This window comes from Pyrgilauda ruficollis, unplaced genomic scaffold, assembly GCF_017590135.1.
Source record: "Pyrgilauda ruficollis isolate IOZ18807 unplaced genomic scaffold, ASM1759013v1 scaffold35, whole genome shotgun sequence".
Lineage (NCBI taxonomy): Eukaryota > Metazoa > Chordata > Aves > Passeriformes > Passeridae > Pyrgilauda > Pyrgilauda ruficollis.
The window spans coordinates 5737697-5760873 of record NW_024524934.1 but is presented as its reverse complement, the minus strand read 5'-3'; the positions used below and the strand labels follow the sequence as shown (position 1 = coordinate 5760873).

At 37.9% G+C, this 23177-nt stretch overlaps 1 long non-coding RNA gene across 2 annotated transcripts in view; it reads right to left on the bottom strand.

The window, feature by feature from the left end:
- Positions 1-81: 81 nt before the first annotated feature.
- Positions 82-23177, bottom strand: part of LOC121357773 — a 28403-nt gene continuing 5307 nt past the window's right edge. Inside the window, exons 2-3 of one of the 2 annotated variants that reach the window (XR_005955775.1) lie at positions 19768-19888; positions 82-873 (exon numbers count right to left, since the gene is read on the bottom strand). This is a non-coding gene — a long non-coding RNA (uncharacterized LOC121357773). Of the gene's footprint in view, positions 874-4783; positions 5027-19767; positions 19889-23177 lie in introns of those variants that run through there. The other variant, XR_005955774.1, reaches the window with a different exon arrangement.

The following is a 23177-nucleotide window of genomic DNA, read 5'->3' as shown; positions in this document are numbered from 1 at the left end:
TCAGTTTGGTTTTTGCTAACTATCCATTTGAAATTGGATACAAGGATTCCGTGGGAGACTACATAGAAACCTAAACTCAAGGTAGACAACATTGTCTGCTTTCCCCTCTTTGACAGATGAAGTCACCTCATCACAAGAGACAATTAAGTTGGTCTGGTGTGATTTACCTTTGTAAATTCATGCTGGCTGTTACAAGTCACCCCATTCTCCTTCATGTGCCTGGAAATTCTGCCAAGATGGCTTGTTCCATGATTGTTCAGTATTTCTCTAGATTGTCCTGCATGCCCTTTTTCTGAAGCTGGGTGCATCATCTGCTTTTCTGCAGGCACAGAAGATGTCCCCAGTCTCCATGACCTTTCAGTGATGATAGTAAGCAGCTTCAGAATGACAACACCCTTGGGTGCAACCCATCAGGTCTAAAGGATTTATGTGGACTGAGCTTCCTCAGGAGGTCCCTGAATCAATCTCCTTTCACACCTGACAGATTTTTGGTCCTTGAACCCTTCCTACAAGCAAAGTGATGTTACTAAAAAGCTAAAGGTCAGGACACCTTTTTGCACATAGTAATTGAACTGGGAAGCAGTGACATAGCTGCTCAGATACAGCTGATGATGGATTTGTAATCTTGAGGACTACTTAACATTTCAGTGTCAGTCCAAGCCACTAATGACCAAAAGGACCTGATATCTGAAAGAAGGCTGTGTGAAATGCATGGCAGTGTTAGCCAGTTCTTCGAGGAATGGGGCGATGTTCATACAATCTTCATACAGAAATTCATCACTGCAGCTGTCACTTACTGTGACTTCAGCAGAAGCACAAGCTTGACTGCAGAATTTGAGCTGCTCTTTCATCCACAAAAAGGGTCTTTTTCATCTGCAAAAGAAGGGAGTAGTAAAATTGAAGCGATAGAAAAGATTTTTCCTGGTCTTGGGGTCAGACTTCATTTCACCATGGACAATTATGAAACTCCAGAACTGGAACATTCACTAACATCCTGGCCTGATGCTGTCATGGTTCTTAGCAAGTGTTTCAAGCCTGGCTGCTGAGAAGTGTTGCTGAGCTGCCTTTTGCTGACCTTAAGATCTTCAACCTTGCGGAGCACACTGTAGTGCTCTTTCTGCTAAGAAGCGTATAAACACCCAGCAGGAAGGTGAGCAGGAAACGATAAATGTCATTTTCTACTCTGTTCTTCTATTTCCTTAACCTGGTCTTGCTCCAAGGGGTTTGCCTAGAAGACATGGTATCAAGTAGAAATCAAAATCAGAAGTCCCTCTAAGAGAAAGGCTGAGCCCACTGATGGCACACTAACCTTCCCTTTGATACAGGGTGAAGACAGCATCCTTTCCCTACTGATGCACACCCCTGACAATGTCCTTGGGACTTCCCCTGCCTCTGCCTGGAGGTGACAGACACCCCCAGGGAGGGGTGTGAAGGGGAATGCTTGCTGCCCTGGAGGGGTCTATCTTGTGGTAAGCCACAATGGGAACAGAATAAAAGTTTATGACTCAGCTTATAAAGGTCAATTGCATGCTGGCTCTAACTTGACAGAATAAATACGGTCAGCAAAAATGTAAATGTGTGAGCTCCACTAGCAAACTTAGCTTTGGACACACAACATGAACACTAATGCTTGCTTTTGATAAATGAGTAGCTGAACAGACCTTTGTACATAAAATACACCTCAGTAACATCTCACATACATGAAATGCCAAGAGTTCACATTACCAGGACCAAAATAAAATAACTGAGAAATAGCAGCACATAATTATGAAATATGTGAACGCTCAGAAAAAATGGTAGCATTTTACTTGAGAGATGGCATATATGCAAAAAACTGCTCGCAATAAAATTTTCAGTTGAGTTTCCAAAACCTTCAAAGGAGTTTCTATACCGAAAAGTGACCAGTACTGAGTTTCTTGCAGAGGGAGGGAGAAGCTGAAATTAGGAATTGCTAAGGAATGTGTAGATCAAAAAAGGTGTCATGCCTTGAAAGGTTACATTGATGACCTGACTCCTAGAATTGCAGTTTTTCCTAGTATAGTTATTTTCCTATTAACTAGTGAACATAACTTGGCATTGCTAGACTTCATTGATTCTAATTTTTCTTGGGTTTTTAAAACATGTAGAAGGACTATATTAGGATGAAAATAATTATGCAACTCAAAGCACCTCTTAGTCTTGTTCATGAGATGCTTACCCATTTTAAACTGAGCAATTCCCTAGCTATGCTCAAACCCTTGTGAGAAAAATCATTCTGTTTTGAACCTATGTTTCAGTTCTAAAGAGCCTGCATATGTTTAAAAATAACACAGCTATGTGTGAATTTACAAAATGCTTACTATGACTGATGATTGGGCTTTGGGGGTTTGTTTGCAGATACTTCTATCCTTCCAAAATGCAGTGTAAAATTATGAGAAAAATAAGATTGACACAGTGTCAAAGAATAAGGAGAAAACTACAACCGTGACTGCATTCAGGTGAGCACATAGAACAATTATCAGCTTTTCTCAACATAAAGAAAATTAGCTCTGGAATGTTTCCCAGTTCCATGTGCCAATATTGCTGAGATAAGCCATGAATTTTGTCTAGCTTACACTATCATAATTTTTGACCTAAACAGTCTGGGAATAGGGAGGAATCCACCAAAGTCTGTTTCATCACCAAGCATCTGAAAGTCAAAAGATGCTATCCAAATTAATTGGTTAAAGGTCTCTGACATACATATAATCCTCAGCTCAGTATCCTAATGTTAATCTTTGGACCAGACTTCACTGTGCCTCCTGCTTCTTCTCTGTTCTCTACATGTGGCTGTTGTGGGCGATTTGTTCCTCACTCCTTTACAGGGCAAGGGCTCTTGCAGCTGCCTAGTCACTTCCTTCTTAAGACTTAAACTAGGTAAAATAAGAAAAGCCCATTGTCTTTAACCTCAAAATTTACAAAATCTGGAAAAGTCTTTACAAAATAGCTCTTTTTATCTGCAGCTCATCTTCTTCTGAATTTGATGACTCCATTTGAACCTGAGGAAAAGATGTCAGAATACCAAAACTGACAGAGCTAGGTCATAAGCAAAGCTCACTGAATCCATCACCTGTCATTAGGCTGTTAAAAGAGTTTTTTCATTGCACTTTCAAGGACACGAATCAATCTTTACAACACGCTTGAAGAATAGAACACATTTTTATCCAGCAATGCAGGTAAGGGATTTTGCCCCCCTGTGAAAAACTTGGACTTTTGTTGTTGTTGTTGTTGATGTTTTTTGGATTTGTAGTGATGACAAAAATAAAGTATAAAACCCTGCAGTAAACAAAATTGTTTCCCATAACAGTAAAACTGGTTAATTTAAAAAACATTTTCTATTAGCCCCCTCTATTTTTTAAAATAATAAATTGCTTAAAAGCAAAATATCCCTGCACTTAGAAGTAAGAAGAGTAGATTGTTTTTGTTTTTTCCTGACAAGAACCAGTAGAGTTGAAAGGCTTTCAACAAACACACCACTGCATATTCCAACTGCTACAAAGGGAAGGCTGATTACTTGCTCAAGGCTGTGGATACTATGATGTTGCCAAAAATTGGGATTCCCTGGCTACTTGTTCAAACTGCCGGAATTCATCTCCTAATTTGATCACTAGTAATATTTCTGAATGAGGATAGAAATAATGGAAGTCTAGAGGAAAACCTTGTTTTTACTGAGGGTAGGTGGACAATTTAGGAATCACAGAATCATTTTGGTTAGGTAAGGAATTTTAAGATCATCAAGTTTAACCATACTGCTTTATGCAGACAAGTAAGCACAAGGAAGAACAACCCAAGCATAACAAAGCTGAAACACAAGCTTTTCTTCATATAATGGCCAAAGCTTTATTAAGTGGTGGACACTCTCAATTAAAATGTAATTTCTTCATCACAACAGCAATGAAGGACCTTAAAAGTGAGCTGCTCTCTTTGTCCAGTATGCTCTTGTCCTAGCCTTGGAAGATGGTAAGTAGCACATTAGTGGCATAAGGAATGTTCACAATTTCTTTTTCAATATATGGTTATGGAGTAGTGTGCATTCCTTTACATGAATTTATGTTATGAGCACTATTTAAGGAAAATCTGTTCTTCATTAACCAAGGCTTAGGCATCACAGTATGTAAGTTCATGCATCAATCTTTCTTGATTTTCATCAGTATTAGCTTTTTCTCCATTAGAGAACTGCTTTATCAACTAAAATCTTTTCTCCTTTTCTGTAAAGTGAATTCTTTCACTAACCTAAGTGCCATCATCATTTATACTGGTTTTCACGTTAAGTGAGTGATCTCCAGGCTTTAGTCTTCTGTAAATGTCACCAGTTCCATGTACACTATTGTGTCTTGAAACTGGTTTTCCTCTGACCTTATCAAGAAGGGCTGTCTACTCTAACAACACCTGGGATCTTGCCAAAAGAAATCAGAATCTGAGACAGAGTTCTGAGAACAGCAGCTGAGTGTGAAAACAGAATTGTGCCCACCAGCCTACAGAGGGCTGGTGCCAGTGGGGAGCTGCCCCTGACGTGGCTGCAGTGGGTCAGCTGAGCGAGTGCCTGAGAAGGGCACACCACGGCTGAAAGGCTTTCTTTGCCCGGATGCATCAGTTTAGCTTAGCAAAGGCCAGTCAAAGGGCAAAGAAAGCAGCTCTGTAGTGTCTTTCTGGGGAAGAAGGTCTTGGTGCCCACTAGAACTTCAAGAATGAAGCTGGCTTCAAAGACCTTGTGTCTTGTCTTCAATATAATGCAAAAAAACATATGGAGCGCCTTAGCCAGATCCCGACAACAGCAGTGGTGCTTGCCAGCAGTTCTCTAAGAATACAGGTTGGCAGAGATACAAACAATGTGTGGAGGAGCCTCAAGGAATCTGGCTTTCCTAAATGCAGGGAATGGCGTTATTAGGAAGAAGCAGGCACTGTCTCTATTGCATTTAAGATACGGTTTATTTGAAATGTGGCTGTGCTGTATTAATGATCCCTTGTTTCAGCAGGACAGCTGGGATGCTGACTGCCACAGCCACTGCTGCAAAGAGAACAGAATAGCAAGCTTTAGGCACAATCAAATGAGCTTAATATCCAGCCAGGGCCCAGACTGAAAACAGAACGCATGAATATGCCCTGAAAGAACTGCAGGAGACCAGAAAGTTTTGCTCCAAAGGGGTAAAAACTAGTCTGCTTGGTAGTGGTGAAAGTACAAGCAATTGCAAACCTTAAAAGATTCTAATGGATTCTCAACAACATTGTGGCATTTAATGTGATTATGAAGATGGTATGATTGTCTGGATATCAAAAACTGGATGAGAACAAGGGTAGTTATTGCCTATTTGTTGACCTCTGAGGACAAAATCATAAATATGCCAACATGAAAAGAAATTGTTTATTGGTGGAACGTCCTTCAATTTAAGCAGGTTTACCTACAACGTCTCAGGTTCTATCAGTCACACAGGTAAAAAATCTAATGATGCTGACTTTTAATTCCTAATTCAGCAATGATCTCAAGAAAAGAACTATTTAACTGCACTGTTCACTTATCCTGGTATTCAGAAGATTATCAGTGTTTACAAGTCTGTCTGGCTACCCCAGAGAACAACTTATTAGGGCCTTGTTGTGGAGAAGAGCAAGCAGCAAGCAAACCCTTCAAGCAGCTTTGTGTTCTACCAGGCACTGATCAGCTCTCAAATGTACAGAATGGGAACAACTCTTAACATCTGTATGGGTTTAGTGGAAGAACAATTCTGCTGTTCAATCTGATGTGCCGGAAAGAAGAAAAGAGCAGGAACATGTTCATGTTTGTCATGAAGGATTCTCTTCAGATAATGACTTGGTGTAGAGGAGAGGAGAAGAAAAAGAAATATTTAAGCGATGTTCAGTTTCTGTCCCAGAGTTTGAAGCAAATCATCAGTGGTAAAATTTCACATGTTCTCATTTTTGAGGAACGGTAGAAAGCACCTCATCCTGGGATTATTTGAGAAATTATGTTTTGAGTAAGATCACTCACTCAAAGAGCAGAATTTGTGGAAGCCATGCCAACTATGAAATGGATGTATCGTGATCCATTTAAATGGAGCTGCCTAAGCACATCCCTAGTTTGTAGATCTCGCAGCTTGTCTGGATATACAGGTTCATGCTCTTGCTGCAGGAGGTCCTGCAAATTCAGTGTCTCCATGACTGCCTCATTTTAATAAAAATATAACTGACCAAAGCATTTTTTTTTCCTGCAACTGGAATCCTCCTTTCTCAAATTCTACAGCTACACGACCCTGGGCAGCTTTCCTGGGAAGAGACTCTCCTAAGTCACAAGGTGGTGGAAGCTACTGACAAAGACCTTCTTAAGCTACAGGCTGGAAAGCAGGATGTGCAGAAGGCTGAGTGATTTCAACTACCACAAGCAATGCATTGACAAAACCTAGCTGGACAGTGCCTCCCCCATTATTTCTCAAATCCACTATCTTACTTCTTTTCAGATACGTGCACCTGCGCTTATTTCTCAATTTACTTTTTTTTTAAGCAAAAGCCATCTATATTTACACCAGAATGTAGAATAATGAATTGCCTAGTCTGCTGCTAATCATGAAGAAAATAAAAAAGCGAAGATGAAACTTCTTATTCCAAGAGAATAATTTACATAAGTATAAAACATGAAACACAATATCTATAACACAGAATTTCTTGCAAGTTTATGCTTTTGTTTAATTGTTCCTGTTAGAGGTATATAATGTCAAAGGCTTAAAAAAAATCTTATTTTAAAAGACACAATCAAAGGCTTTTAGGTGACTGAAAACTTAATTTAAATGCTTTCTTTGAAAACAATTAATTTGCACTATGAACATGTTTTTTACTCACTCCAAGTATTTTTCTCTTTGCCAGACAAGCATAACTTTCCATTACTGGAAAAGGGAAAGTGCTTCCTGTGCTTTCTGTCTCATTTACTATTTATCATATTGCATTGTAATCCTTTGACCTGACACTATTATTTTCTTTAATTAAAATTTTTAGTATAAGCTGCATAATGAATTATATTTCAGCAATATGTGGTAATAATTCAGATGTCTTTAAAAAAAGTTCATTCTAGTATATTTTAATATGCAGTTTTATACTCTCTCCCCCTTTCAATTTGCTCTATTATTTTATTACTCCACGAGTCTATTTTCATGCCCTTCAAAACTGCTGTTGCTCTTCCTGGACACAACAGCATGCTTCAGGCAGCATGAAAGATCTCAAGAATTTGATGCCTAATTATGGCTTTGTTGTTGTAAAATAATTATTAACTATCTCCATTCTCTTTAACTTGCTTTGCATCCTTCTCTCAGTCTGCTATTTTTTCTTCTCTCAGGCTTCAAGCTGACACTGTGCTCTCTAACATTTTCTAGTTCATTGGAGGTCATTAGCAAACAGCTTCAGAGAAGCTAGACAGCATGTTTGCTCTTTTCATGTTGCTGTATTTCAGTTTTTGATGGGACAGAATCTATTAAGATCTTCTCCTGTATTCTTTTTCTCACATAAGCTCTTTGTTCCTTATGATCTATGGGGAAAAAGTACAAACATACTGTCTCTTGCTTTCACAGCTGAAAAACAGCAGACAAAGGTAAAGAACATGCTATTGTACCAGATACTGGCATATGTCTTTACATCACTGATGCACACACCTCGACTAGATTCAAATATGTAATCACATAAAAGCAAACTAAAAATTCTACATATGGTAAAATACATATAAAAACACACTTGCAAGTGTAAAGCATAAAACCCTGAAAATCTGTCAATTTTTAAAGCTTACTTTCTAAAGTCACCCTGTTCTTACTACAAACTTGGTTTAGACCCTGCCACATTCTAGAGGCAGCTCATCAGGCCTGCCAAGCCTGCCAGCTCCTGCAGCTAGACATCTTTAATATAAAGCCATCTAAATCTTACAGCTCTTACCCAGAATGACATTTGGAGCTACTAAAATCAACCAGCATCTGTGCATTTCCTTCACAGAAAATGATGTTCCACCAAGAGGTTTTCACGTTCAGAATAAAAGGCAGGTGAGGAACCAGACAAAGAGCAGTTAAAATATTGGCCTAAGAGACTCCAAACAAATGAACAGTATTGTTCAGAAATATTGATTTTCTGTGGAGGAAACAAAAGGTCAAGAGGAAGAAGAGGCAACAGAAAAGGACACCTGCAGATTCTGGAGAAAGATCTATGAAAACAAGAGGAACTTAGGAGAGCAGAGAGGAAAAAAAACCCCAAGTAATTCATTTACTGATTCAATAGTCAGCAGAATTTGCATATCCATCCCTTTGAAATTTTGTTTTTCTCCAGCTGTTTTTCTTATCATTTTGGCATGTTTTCTCATCACATGCAGACGTTTAGCTCTCAGATGCACTCGCTAACAGACTGCTGGCACCTTTCAGCTGCTCCTAGGCCTTCTCTTTTAAATCTCCCAGCTGCCTCTCTTACCCCTCATAACATGACTGGCCTACCCAATTTTTAAAAAATTGTTTCCAGCTGCCACATTTGTTGCTCTAAATATTTTCCATTCTCTCCCCCAGAATACGATATTTTGGAGTTTTTCTGTGGGCTGATGAGATGACAGCAGGTTTCCAAAGCCTATTTCTACCCTAATAGGAATCTCATTTGAGTACTTTTGATATTTTCATGCACCAAACTGAAATTTTTATTTTTTGCTATTAGTGAATGCTGGGAAGCTGAGAGGAGGAGGAGAGCATGGTGCTAAATCACCAAAGTGGTAAAAATGCAATGATCTATGACCAGAAAACCAAATCTCACCTCTTGCTGTTCCACAGATCACATGTATGTTGGTTCTCCCTTCCCTTAGAACCTGTCAAATCTCCCACACTGTATGCAACAACTCTGAAATTTAGAAGAAATTTCAGGTCATTTCAGCTTACAATTTGGAATCACTAGCCCAACAGCATCCCAAATCCTTACACTACTCCTGCAGACTGCAGCCTCTGGAACTGACGTGCTCTATGTATCTTTAAGAAACATAGTTTTGTATACATGAGAATCCTTTGACTTTCATGGTCAAGAAAAAAACTTTATAAACAGGTTCCTCTTAACTGCATAAGAGACAGTTTAGACATACCTGGTGGTGATTCTCATGCATTCTTTTGCACTTTAGAAAGCAGGTAATGCTTTCACGTAGAACAGTTTGTAAAATTTTGTCCCAAACTTATACGGTTATAGGAAAGTCTAATTGCCATCTAATTAAATTAAATTTCAAAGGTATTTGCCTTCCCTTTTTTCCACATTTGGGCAAAAGTGAAATGGAATCTGGTCATATGAGGCACTTAGAAATTATGAAATCCTAACTGGATTTTAACAATGCCATTTGAATAAACATACTTGAATGCTCAGAAAATAACAATAATAATTATTAAAGATCTTATCTGCATATCATTTAAGTTTCTATGTGATTCCCACAGGGCTGTTCGTTTTTATTCAAGACCTTTTCTTATCCAGACAGAAGCCCAGATTTAGCCACGGGAGAGGCCTGGGTGAGGAATCTTCGTGCAACAGGTGCCCACTGTGCCCAGATGAGCCAGGACAAAATGTGTTGGCTTCTGGCACTTGTTTTGAAAGAGGTCATGAACTCAGAAAATCCATTTATAAATATTGCACCAGACTGTAGAACAAGGCACATGTTTGGTGGTGTCTGAGAAAGGAACCCTTCTCTACCACTGTGGAGGAAGGATCTTCTGTTCATCTTCTTCCCTTCTCCTCTCCTCATAGCACAGTGCTGCAGTTTCATTCTAACTGGAGAACAACTGGCCAATATCAGGACACACAGGAAGAGGAAAAGGACTCCTGGATCTGTGTGCTCATTCTAAAACTGTTAGAGTGAGAAAGGAACTGTATTATGAGGTCTTGAAAAACACTAAGAGGAGATTGCAGCTTGATTTTAAGAACCAGTTATGTCACTACAATGGTCAGTAGAGAAGCAACCACAGAATTGGCAGGTTCAAGCAGAGGAGAGGTCGGAAGAGAGGTTTTTAGCAGAATCACAAACATTTTCATACTGTCTGAAAACAGTTTCTCTCTTAAAGGGTCTATGGTGTTCTCCACAGCACAGTGAAATTATGGAGAGCTCTCCAGATACCTTCAGAGAACTTCGTGTTGGCTCTTGTGGTCTTGTCTTCATATTACATGGATTTAATAAAGTGCATTAGCAGACATTTTTAAAAACACCTCAAAAGTCATAAGAGCTGTGAGATCTTTGCAAGAAATAAGATTGTTACCAGACCAGAGAACAAAAATCCCAGGTTCCTTCCCAGTTTGGTTTTTATTGCTTGCAAAACGCTTCTCTAGTACAAAGAGAAGGAATTTGCAAGTCAGCTCATGAAATAAAGGAGAACCAAATTCCACAATTAACTAGGTGTCCTAGTTTAGGACCATCACCTAGAACACATAGTTCTCCATTCCTGCCAAGTACTATCAATACTCTAAAAAGAACCCTATTAATAAGAAATGTTGTTATTTGGAATAGACAAAGTTGAGGTTGCCTAGTTCCAAAGAAATCAAATCTGCTGACCATGACACAGCACTCTGAACTTTCCACATGAGATCACTAGATATCTTTGACAGTGAGAAGTGAGAATGGGATTACATATTCAGTATGCAAAACACAGAATCACTTTCTATATCTAGGCTGCATCAAGTTAAATGGCAAGAATGGGTTTAAGTACTTTCCTTCTTAAAAAAAAATCAAATAGTATATATATCCTCCTATTCCTGCAATTAATTAGACAAGCATTAGCAGATAATGCCAAATCCTATGATTCTCTATCTTACATTTTAGCACTGAATACTGCAGTCTGATGAAAAGCAGAAAAATAGAAACAAATTGAGAGTCATCCCCACAGGCTTAACTTTACTAGAGAAAAATCTCCCTAGTCCTGTTCTGTGGTCAAGAGACAGACACATAAATCCTCTGAATTACTGTCAGAAGGATCCTCTTTCTCTTGCTTGTAAAGGGATGCAAAGGGGACTAGCTCACCTAAGGTAAAGTTTGCTTCTGTAGCGTTATTTTCTCAATGTAAAAGATTTTCTGTTGATTTTTTTGTTTGTTTTTCAAATAGAAATAGAAGACAGTGATTGCCTAGCTTTGCCTCTCTGATTAATACTGAATTAAAGCCTAAAGACAATCACAAAAGCAATATAAAAACACAATAAATTATGAATGCATTGTATCAACAGCAACTCTACTGCTAACTCACTACCAGGTTGATAAATATGATATCAAAAAGTGGTGTCTCCAGTACAGAGTTATTTAAAGAAAAAAAAAAGTAAAAGAGAAATAAAAAAACTGGAAGCAACATATAGCACCACACTTTTCATCATTTTAACTTTTGTAAGTACATAATCCAATTAAATGTTCTTTTATGAGGGCAAATGGAAGTGCACAGTGATCTCCAAGTGCTTGGTGAGAACTATATCTGTGATCCGGTTATTTTCAAATTTACTAGTAAATCTACTGTCAGCATCTAGTTAATAGTGATGGCACAGTGGGGATGCTGTACAATGCTCACATTACATGGGATATGTACTCCCATGTAGCTTTTGCAAATGAACATTTGTAATTCTCTAAAGGCCACAGACTGTAAATTAAGAACAGATGCCACAGACTTGAATCCCTATCATGAAATACTAAGGTATGAAAGAATTAACCAAATATAGTAAAAAAATATCGGGTAATTGCATATTGAATTTGTCTTATGTATGCTGTGGAATACCAAAGATGTATGTAACACATTCACTTTATGCATACAACATGTATTTTTTAGATATTGGCTATTTTCTTCTAATCAACAAATCGTTTTACTGCTGACACAAAGTTGCCTGTTTTCACTTACACACATACAGCCAAACATAGTTGGGTAAAAGTCAAAAGTCTTTTCTACGTAGCCTTTTCCTGAACATTTCTACTTTGTTTTGTTGCTCAGTGTGTCAGCTGTGTTTAGTCAGTTCTGCTCACTGCAGTGTGAACACACACACGTGCATGCATCTGTGTGTGGACTGAGAGCCAGACAGCATGTGGAACACCTAAGATGTGCTTGCCAGGTAACTAGCGCAGGTGGAATGGCACAAAGCTGCACACACAAAAGCTTCACAAGACTGTGTGCATGAATTTCAAATAAACTCAGTGTCTGCGGGCTATGTTTTGCTCTTGTGTAGCTTCACTGAGTTTATCTTGTGACATATTGTTGTGGCTGTTGTTAAAAAAAAAAAAAAACAAACAAAAAACCAAATAAAAACCCCACTAGGAAAAAAACAGATTTTTTTTTTTCATTAAAAAGAGAAGGGCAGATTATACCAGTTATTTTGCCATATATGAACTGGGATTATAGTGGTCTTAATGGCCATTTCCACCTAGCCAAGACAGTGAATCAATACAGTGCATCTATTTGTTAAACGACTTCTCTTCAAACAAAAGCAAGTAGCAGGCATTTAATGAATAACTAGTCATAGCAAACCCATAACTTTTAAAAGATGAGCTAAGAAGTTGCGAAAAAATGTAAAAAGTTGTGGCATATAAACAAAATTATGATAGAAAGTTTCATTTCTTCATAAAGCTGCATGAGAATTTCAGAACTGATCAGGGACATGCAATGAAGCCCAACATTACCTCAATTACTGAAACAGTGATTGTATTAATTTGAGCATTATCTTATGCACTACCACTACTATCCTTCCTTTTTTTTGGACAGCACCACAAGTGTCATGTCAGTAGTTACAACTTGTAGAGACAACCAAATGTTTTCTGTCACAACACATTCATGGAGCTGGTAATGGCCAATCCCACCTCATCCTGTACAACACCGGCCAAAATAATCAATGGTGCTGCCAGACTCAAATTATGTCCTCCTGATAATACAAAATGACAGAGTCCCACAAAATCAGATCTGTCATTGTTCTGAAACAGATGGAGCCTTACCAGAAAATTATCATAAAAGTTTATTTGAGTCAGTTGAGCTAACTGAATCATAAAAAAGCTAAACAGCCAAGTGATGTATATTCATTCTCCTGCCTTTTGCCATAGACAGGAACAATCTATTCACTGCATATACAATTACTGGTATGCAGGTTTGATGACAAGGTATTCCTTAGAGCACATAACAAATTCCAGGTGAGTGTATTTGTGTTGAGCTGCAACACTGCAGAGCTATCTGAACCCAGACCCTGCAGCAGCAACAGGTATCGCTGGAACTCTCAAGTGCAAGTTATTCTTATAAATCCCAGTGCAAAGTTCAGCCACTGAGCTTTTGATCCACAGGATCTGGTCTGAGACTCACACAGGAATTTGACATATTCAAACTTTGCTATAAGCACCTTGATTGAGGTTTCTAAGTTAATAAAAAATTATGAGGTAACATATTTGACTGATATCAGTCCACGATTCACTGATCCCTATCAACACCTCAGAGTTCCCACTTCCCAGTGTGATATCTGTGTCCAGCATCTGAATTCTGGGTCTATTAGGAAGTCTGTGTGGGCATGACTGGAAAATGACCTAAAAATATTCATATAGAAGCTATTTTTGATTGGCATGTATTTTTGCTACACCAGTCACATAAGTTTTAAATCCTTAGCAGCATACACATTCCTAGTTTCAGATCATATTTCAGTGAAATAACTGCATAGACACTGGGTCAGATGTGCAGTGGCTATAAACCAGCAGATCTCTGAGCTTCCTGTAAGGTCTGGAGACCTGGAAGAGCTGAGCATCTAACTCAAAGTGTACTGGGTAAAAGTCCCCTCCTAAAATATCAATGGAAAAAATTACTGAATTTGTCTCCATAGATATACTGGCTGATTAATACTACCTGAACACACAGTTCTTGCCTTAAACAGGTACCCTAATCTAAGATGCAAATAAATACAGATAAAGGAAAATAGGAAAAATATTATACTGGAGAGATTCAATACAGTAAAATCTTCAGCTTTCACAGCCTTTTCAGTATTAAGGTCCATTTCTCACAAAAACAGAAGTTTGAAGGAAGAGGGGGAAAGATCACATATTTTTCATGATCCAAATCTAATCTTCATTGAAAACTAAAAAGCCCCACAACACTGTCAAAGCAAAACTGCCACCCCAAGCCACCTCCAACTGTAAAAACATTTCTATGACTGTTTAAAATAACTAGTAATGGCCTCTCCAGAGTTTGTATTCCTAAAATGATCCCCTAAAATAAAGGAATTAAACCCCTGTTAAACGTTTAAAAGGTCATTAGCATAGGAAACAATGAGTTAACAATAATGAGGTGTCAATAGCAGTAATGAGGTAATTTTTTGATCCCAAGCTAATCCAAATAGTTGGAAGATAATTCTCTAATGTGCCAAATAAATTCCATCCCTCTCAATTTTGAGAGACAAAAAAAAACAAGCAAGAAAATAGGGGTGAGGTTTGTACAAAAACACATTCTATGAATGAATCTAGGAAATCATTAAAACTGTAAAAAATTGGAAATAACATATGGATCGACAGGATGGATTTTAAGCTCTTTCAACACAAAGTTTACTTCCATTTACTGAAATCACTCTCACTTACTATGAAACTTCATTTGACATACATATTGTGCCTGAGACAACAAAAAGCAGTAGCTTGGCCAAGTTTCCTAACCAGATCTGTGGATAAGACCACAAAGCTTTAGTCTACAGGGAAAAGCAGTTGACTTGGCAAGTCTGCCTATGGCTCGCTGACCTTTGTTTCAGAAAAGGTCGCTGCAGAGACAGGTTCCTGAACTTCCCAGGTATTCTGCAGCTCTAAAGCTTTTAGACTATAGCATCATGATGGACTAAAGAAACATGAATTAATAAACTCTTTTTTTTTTTTTAATTCCCACAGAACCTTTTCAGAAGTCCAGGAGCAATCAGGAGTGATAGCAGTCCAGTTACTGGTTATCAGCAACCAAGACATTGCCGAAAAGCACTTTAAGAACACACAAAACCAGCTGCACGGAGGTGAAAGGCTGAAGGTTTCTGTGTCTGTGTGAGGAGCTCTGATTGTCTGTTGCTTTCCCTGAGCACAATAATCAGAGTTTAGCTTACAGTGTTATCAAGCTGGCTCTTCGTGTTACATTCAATACAACGAAAAAATAAAAAGGCAGTGAATTTTTTTCCCCAATTATTTTCAGTGGAAGAATAGAACACTGTGCACCTTCAGCTGCAGGAATTAAGCTGTGAACCACAGCAGATTATAATTGATTTGCTAAAGGAGCAAATAGAAACCCTTGAGTTACACAGCATTTTCAGCAAGAGAATGACAGACTGAAACAGGTTTAACACTGATGCTAGGTTAAATCTTAAATTAGGCATGTGCAAAGCCTTTCGGTTTTTCAGGGTGTGGCTCACAAACTGAATGAACAAACCAGTTTTTAAAGAGGTGACACCTCCACAGTTAGAATGATTATTTTAAAGAATTATAGAATAACTCAGATATGGAATTGTAGATGCTATAAAAAAATCATCCTATTATTGTTAGTTCCGAAGGAGCAGTAGCTGCTGACACTGCTGAACTTTGTGATCATTCTTCTAGATTAAACTACTAGTAATTTTCTAAAAAATGAGTTTCTTTTCTATACTTTATGTAATTTAAAACCTTATCTTTGGTTTCTTTTTTGAAGATGTATCAAATAAATGGTTTAAATAAGACAGAAGCAGCTGTATGAAACTACTCTTGCTGAAATGAAAAAGTTGCTTTCTTTGTTAAAAAAAGATAATTTAGGGGCCCATGGATTAGATGACCTCCAGAGGTCCCTTCCAACATAAAAATTCTGGGATTCTGATCGATATTTTTATATATTATATGTTCTATACCTCATAAATGGAATAAACGTTATATTTTTTTTACTTATAAATATTAGTTAATATTAAATCTATTTTCATTACACATTATGCAATTTTATACATTGTATTTTACATATTCTATCATGGAAATAAAACAAAATAAAATCAAACAAGAGATAATGTGGCCATTTTTCTTTAAATAAAGTTAGAAGTATTGGCAAAAAAAAAAATAGTAAGAGAGAAAAACAGATGTTCCTGTGTTCTTGATGGAGTATTTTAACAGCAGTCTCCAGTTCAACGTGTATAGTGACAACAAAGGAGCAGCCACTATGACTATTAGCACTGCAGTTCCTTATCCAAATTATCACTCTATGTGTCTACACATACACACACACACATACACACATACACACACACGACAAACCAGTCCCAACAGAACACTTTCTTTTCCATTTATAATTCTGCATGCAGTCACACCTTTCCACCTATCCCGAACGTCATGAATTTGCACTTGGTGGGGGGAGGGATGTGTACGTCCAGCATCCAAAATTTTTGAAAAAGGCAGGCTGCAACTGCTTTCCAGCCAAGTATTAAGGCCAGGCTGCGTCCACGGCTGCTGGATAGAAACTGAGTAGTCACGGCGTTCACAGGTGGAGCGTGGGAGGTGAAATCCACTGTCAGTGAATGAGGTTGCCGGGCAAGACACACACACACACTCCCACACAGCAGCTGCTACTGCTGTTCCTGTCAATAGCCCCACCATCTGAAGGAGAGAGACATTTTCAAAGGTGAGCTGATTCAACTGCACAACGGTTTAAGGACATTTTTACTAATTACTTCCTGAATTACAGCATCTTCTATTAAATAATGGTAACTATTTAAGCGACTTCGACTGGAACATGAGTGGACACCTAAGAACTGCCACCCACCCTCTCAAATCACTGACTAAACTTGTGCTGACTTCAATCACCCTGGAACAAACAGACCTTTAAACCTGAGGCTCTCCCTCAAACAAAAATGGACTAAAGTCAGCAGGTGTTTTGCTCAGAAAGGCTCCAGTATGAACTTCCAACTACTAAAAACAGCTCCTGGACACACACAGACGCACTGCCCACCATCCATCAAGTCTCTCTACTGAAATGTATTTTTGTAGAAAACCTAAACACCTCTGAGGAGCTGAGCTTTTGCTCATCATTCTCCTCCTGGAGAGTATCAGGAAACATGAATTAATAAGTATATTTCCACCTATACTAAGGGGGTCTAATGCTTGTTATTTGTTATCACTCAGCCAACAGTCAGAAATGTGACACTAAATTTTGAGTTTTGGTTGTACTCTTGAAAATTAGTATTTCCATTTCAGAAAACGAAAACATTAAAAAGGTTGAGATTGATGTTATAGAACTGACATCCAAAATGAAAACAGGAAAGTGGAAATGTAATAACAAATATCAAAATAACTAGTAATACCAAAACAGCAATTGTCCCTTCTACTCTACTTTTATTCATTGAATTCTAACTTACCACAGAAGATATACATATAACCTTTAGGCTGGAGTTCTGTATCACACAATAATCAGTATAATCAATCTCCAGCAACTCCCATATGTGCAGCATATCAGGTTCTCTACCGAATTTGTTCAATAAAACTAAAATTAACATTCTAAGGAAGATATGTTATGAATACCACAGGGATTCCTGGAAAAGCTGCACTTCAGGAAATATTTAAGCTTCTTAAATTTTATAACATCAATACTGATGAACCATTATAAATACTGATGAACCATTATAAATACTGATGAATGACTCTGGAAAGGAATTATATGTGCTGTTCAGCACAGTTGATGATGTAGATGAGCCCGTGGTTCCAAGAATGTTAAGGGGGCCATCATTTGTTTCCCCAGAAGATTTCATTCCAGTGTTCCTATGACACATTTATTTTCTGTTTATTAAGTGCTTTGCAGAAGAACTCTCTGCAATTCACTCCCTGCTGCTGCTGACCCCGAGGCCCCCAGCGTAGCCCCTAACTTTGCTGATCTCAAAGGTACATTATTATTGCACACAAGAGGTGTGTACAATATTGTACACAAGAGGTGACAGTAGCCACAGACAAACCACTGAACCATGCTGAGGCAGCCAAGCACAGGTAAGCAGAACAGGTTTAGCTGATTATTACAGGCTGAATGAAGCTGGTGGCTGGAAGAAGCTGACTTTTCAGGACTGGTCTGCTCAGATACATGAACAACCTTTTGTAAGCCATGGCACAGATGAGTGCCTACTGGTTTGACTTTGTAAATACATTCCTCATGGCAATACCCAACTATGTGCATTAAAACCACTTAACCTTTTATGAATACCACAACATACAGTTTTATGATGCTTTAAACACACTTTATCCAATCTGCAGTGCCTAAGTCTTTCTTATAGTGGGGAAATGAGTTGGAGATGTCCCAGCTCAGCAGCTGGGCAGTAGAGGTAGATGACCTCCTACAGATCAGAGGGACAAGACAGACCTGAACTTCACTGGGATGTGGAAAGGTCTCTTGCTAATCTGATGTGCACATCAAATGAACAACAGTAATCTAATAACAAGCATCTGTAGGCCACAGATTGTCTATGAAGGTGCTTCTAAGTTTTTTCCTTTGTATCTAAACTATTTATATTTCAACCTAATGGGATATATAGGAACTTGGATTAACAAGTCCTTTTATCAACTATTTGTTTCACAAATATTATAAATTACATACTATTCACAGTTTCATTTATATTGTACTCCAAGTATTTCTTTTATCCCTTCAAAACCTACATATATGGTTAGCCTTATTAGCTCAAGGTTAAATATCAAATCTTCATCATATTTATTGTTCATGCTTTTTTCATACTCTGTGATAAATCTGTATATAATCAATAGTACTGTTCCAGAAGTACTGAAACAAACAACTGACTTAAAATCAAAACTGAATTCCTTATTTATACCAAGGTTTTATATATTTTTACTGTTCATGGTCTACTTCATAAATCAGCCTTAGAGTGTTGTTTTCCTTTCTTTTCCTTTATGAAGATATAAGAATGGCACATCTGATGGATTAAAAGAGAACTCCAAGATAAATTATTCATGAGAGCAAACAATATTCTTTTCTAAAGAAAATGATAGCTTTTAGAAACACAGTGCAATATATGCAGATCCTTTGTAAATATAGGGAAGCAAGAAAATAAGAATGAAATAAATGACTGGTTTTGAATAAAAAATATTATTTCTGATACCTACACAATTGGCCTGCATTTATTCAAGGAAAACATTCATTCAGACATGTAGGGTGAAATGCTGACCGTGTCAGTCAGCAACAAAGCACTTACTAACTTGAGGAGAAACAGGACTTCAGCCTATCAGTGTGAAATATTTTTAGTTCCTCCAATCCATTTTAGATATTAAAATTAAGTCTATTTTGTTACTTTTCTTTCTGTTTTGTTACTTCACTTTGCTCCTCCTCCCTTTTTGAGAAAAAAAAAAAGGTAACATGAACTAGATGATCATTTGTAGGTCCTTTCCAACTGAAATATTCTATTCTATTCTATTCTATTCTATTCTATTCTATTCTATTCCTTGGCTTGATTAATCCTAAAACCTTTTTTTGCTTTATATTTCCAAAGTAACACCTTCTTTATTTGACAGAGGAAATCCTTCTGCCACAGATGCATGGGAAAATCATATATTGAGAAAGATTTCAGAAAAGGGACCTAGTCTTAAAAAGTTCACAAAATATTGTAAAATAAAAAGATGCCACTCCACTTGCTATGAAGAATATAAAAGCTGGAGTAAATGACTGTGCTAGGCTCTGTGCTGCTGTGCCTGATCAGCTCTGCATCCCTAATCTGGGTAGTCATAAATTGCAAAATAAAAATTTAGGCTGACAAAACTCAATAATAATAATAATAATAATAATAATAATAATACATAATAATAATGTACTGTACCTAGGGATCCTTGCCAGCAGCATCATTTTGCAGGAGGATATAACACTGAGATATCCTGACTCTTCAAGTTCTTGGTTGAGGGAGAGGTTGAAAGAGCAGAAGAAAACTCGCTCCTGGCATTCTGCATAGGGAAAAGCATAAATCACCTCAGATTCTTTCAAGAACTACGTAAAATATTTCAAAGACTCACAATCAAAACTCATGGGTTTGCCCCCTCTATATTAGGGTAGTAAGTGTATTTACAGAAGATACCTGTCAATAGCTAAATGGGTTCTTACAGGAGAAGACCAAGCACGGTGACTACGTCAAGGTAAAGGTCTTTATTTACCGCCTGAGTGAAATGATCTAACAGGGACTAAGTGCTTTTCTTGCTTTCCCCTCACCCATAGTGCAAAGGGGATTGGAGATGGACAAAACCAACTAGGTACAGCCTTGGGAGAAGGAGGTAGCAAATGTCACCTGGCAGCTTATTAACGTTTAGAGGAATTCTGTCTCTAAGGGGCTTTTTCTTTGATTTACTTAGCCTTGATTGACCACAACTGAGGTTACACTACTTAGGAACCACCGTTTAACTAAGGGCACAGTCTATTTAAATGCTTGGAACAACACTCAATTTATATCCTTCAGAATACACATTAGTTATCTGCCCACATTGCTATTTGGTTATATCCTACAAAATGTTCTCACTGTAAAAAAATCTTATTAAGCTATCAATTCATGTGATTTTACCACAAATATTGTTCAATTAGGTGTTTCCTTTAAAGTACCATTCCCTAGAATCAGGCAATTCTGTATTTTAAACAAACAAAAAAGAGTTTCAAGCCCAGTGGTTTGCACAGTAAATCTTGAATTCATTAACAAAAAGAATCTCAAATATCCCCAGCTTTTCAGGGAAGAAAGTCTTATTTTCTGTGCATCTAGATTTTTCAGTACCTCTGCTGCACCAGCTGTCAGGGCTTTCCAAAGCAACAAGAATATTGACCTCTGGTAAACATTTTTAAGTCTTCCCAGGAAAAAGTTTAGAGCTGACTCCATGCTTTCTACCTCTAGCAGATGGAAAAATAAAACAAACTACAACCAGGATTTACTGGAGAAAAAAAAAAAGGAAGTCACCTCCTCTGCAATAAGCAAAAATGACTTTGATCACTAAATGAGGGATTTTAACTGCCCGTAGTACATGAAGAAGACTGATGCATTCTATGATGATGTAGACACAGCAAGTCTTGACAAGCTCTGATGATGACAGTGATGCCATCACACACATGGTGATGAAAGAAACACAGCAGCAGACACAAGGAAAAACATGTCACCTACTAAGAAAAAAATGCAGCCACAAGAATACACAGATTAAAACACCAGACTTCCATGCCTGACCCATCTGCACATTCTGAAAGTGACTGGAGCTTCAGGGATGGTGGGACACAAGTCAAAGAAGCTGTGGCATGAAGATGACCATGAAACATTTTATTTAACTTCCAGCAGTGTTCAGGTACACTTGCATTTTCCTCTGTTGCAGATGGATTACAAAGCACTGGCAAAGACTAGGCTGAGTGCATGGACATTTAACTAGCTGCAATTATCCTAATAAGATGGTTCACAGCTCATATCTGGGTGTGGAACAGCGAGCCAGCATCATGGTAAAGTTGTCCTGAAACCCTACCAGAGCAGAACTATGCATTCAGCTACTCAGCTGGAAGCAGTAGCTTGCTTTGTTTAGTTGCACTGGGGCCTCACTAGAGAATACTGCCAGTCTCTCTTAAAGATTTGAATCTTCTTCATCCCAGATTGAAAGGAAGGTGAAAACAGAACCAGGAAGCTTAAACAGAAATGCTAAGATTCTAAAATAGGAAAACTAACACTGAACAATGAGTAAGACTTTGTTAATTCCTTTTGACTACTGCTTCCATAGGTTTGATCCACAGCAAGAAAGTTCAAAGTGGCACAATAACACAAGACTCACATACTTGGAAGATTTGCTCAGTGAAATCATCCTCACTAGAAGTTCCTTACAATTTTCTGCCTGTAATTACATGAAAATCAAAAAACTTCACCTGAAATCCATACCAAAATGCAGTAGTGTATAAAACAGGTTGTTTAGCAAAAACACAACACGAGCCTGTACACCATGATCATCAATAGACAGGGCAATGTAAATACTTAGCAGAGCTGAGGCGCAAGCCTACCATATCCACGGAGGAGCTTTGCCAAAACCCCTACAGAACTGAATTAAACCACACAACTACCGTTAGTAAAAGTAGTCTCACAGACTAGTATTTGTGAGATCAGAATAGTTTCCCCTTGGAATCAGCAAAGCCCTTAAACTGAGTTATACTGAATTATACTGAATTACAAAGAAGTGAGTAATTCCATCCCTATGTGACAAGCTGCTTAAATACAACGGGAATGCTTAAGTGCTCTGCTACACGGGGCTGCCATTGCTCTCACACTTAATGATAAGCGTGTGCTCATTACTTAACTTTTTCTGTTGCGATGTCTAAAAAGAAGCATGCGACTAATTAATGTACAATTATGAGAGCCCACACCCCCAGAGCTTACTGCAAAAAAGAATACAAAGAGATAAAAAAGCAGTAGAGTGACAGCTCTGAAATGAAATGTAATTTGAATCTGCTTTCATATTTTACAGGTGAACAGTTTGAATGATGACAGATTTCACCCCAGTTTGAAAGAGGAAAGGCCGTCCACTTCTTTGGCAGAATCTTCCCTTTATTTCTTCCTGCGTGTTTTGACACTTGATCTGTACAAGATAACCACAAAGGGCCCTTCAGGGATCCATTTTGTTAATTAGATATATGTTGTTTTTCAAATTCTGTAGACTAAACAGCAGATTTGGTAAGCAAAAGCAATCTTGACATGTCCTGAATGCACTCCAATATTATTTAAGCACATCTAGCAAATCGCACTACCAAGATTTTCACATGATATTCCAATTTCTTTTCACATCAGTAAGTGCTTCTGCAATTTTAATCCATATATTCTGCATTGCCCCAGCAAAGACAGACTGCAGGAAATTAAGGCAATGAGCAACAATATTTGTGGTTTTCTCCAGACTCGTCTATGAATCACTTAGGTGCAACTTTCATCAACAGAGAAATTTTACAATCATAGACACTGAAAGTCGATTTTCAACACAGACTAGGAAAGTAACAATTAACATTTTTAAGTCTTCTTCTGTGGAAAAAAAATGTATGCAAATAAAAGATGCACCAGAGTATTTTCTTCTAAGTAGGTTACAATGCTGTCATTCTACAGAGATTTTGATAGCCTGTATCTACGGTTACTGAAGTGTACTTTGGGATCCCTGCACAACTTTAGAAATACACTCTTCTATAAAAGGGAATAAAACATGTCAGCCTTGGCACAGATTGTCTGCAGCAGCAAAGTTAGTAAGT